We start from the raw sequence: 1,094 nt of genomic DNA, 5'->3' as shown, positions 1-1,094 counted from the left end.
TGCCCAAGGCCTGAAACTCAAGTTCTGCACCACTTTCCTTTGGACACATGGCATGTGACACATGGCACATGGAAGGTTTAGGTTCCACATGATTATCCTATGGTAAATCACCATAGGATAAAGGGTGAAAACCACTTATGCTACATTTGGTATCAGAGAAAATGTCTCAGAGAGTACTATACAATGAGATTGGGCAACTAGTTTCATTACATATGCAGAGATGAAAATGATAATTCATGTGGGTACACGTTTGGGTGCTAAAGCTTCACATTCGTTACTTAGGTATGGATTTTGGTTACTTTTTTGTACCATATTATGTGAGTTTGCTCTTGGGCTTATAAGATGAATAGAGATGTTCTATTTGCATGAGTTTGTGCTTGGGCTCGTGAGTAAGGCACATTAGCAACTCAAGGTTACACTTTGAGTTAATAAGATGGATTTAAGATGTACCATTTGTACGAGTTTGAGGTTAGCCTAGACCTTAGTAGATAGTTTGTATGATGCAGCTTGAAAGGGATGCCAATTTTTAGGGCCAAAGCAATTGAGTTAAATAGAGTTTATAGTTAGTTTAGAAAAATGGCTATTGCACTTTTTATAAAAGTGACCCTTATGCCTTTCTCCTATAATGTTATACTAGCTTTGTTTATTAGGAGGTTGTGTACCATACGGGTCCATCTCATGGTCTTCACTTTAGTTATGATTGAGTGTTCTCTTCACAGAACTATTGGCCAAATGTTGGTGAGGTTATTGTAGTTCAATTAGATTAAAGTGGTCATTTAATCTGTGTTTGTCCATATTCCTATTACTCGATCTAAGGTATTACCTTCATGTTGGACAAGTATATAACTCGATAGTGTGAGTTTAGTGGTTAGGTTTGTGAAAGCAAGTTAAAAAGTGGCTATTAATTGCTTTGTGACAATGATTGTTTGTAGATTTTATTGAGGACTTTTGCTTCACTCAATAAAGATTTTATTAGTGATGGGCTTGTTTACCAAATGATGTTGTGGAGGATTGTGTCATTGGGTTTACATGCTTTTTCCATATTGATATATCTATTCTACCTTTATTAATATCATTTGTTTGTGTTAATCCAT

Source organism: Selaginella moellendorffii, unplaced genomic scaffold (assembly GCF_000143415.4).
Source record: "Selaginella moellendorffii unplaced genomic scaffold, v1.0 SELMOscaffold_16, whole genome shotgun sequence".
Taxonomy (NCBI): Eukaryota; Viridiplantae; Streptophyta; class Lycopodiopsida; order Selaginellales; family Selaginellaceae; genus Selaginella; species Selaginella moellendorffii.
Note: the sequence above shows the minus strand (reverse complement) of the source record.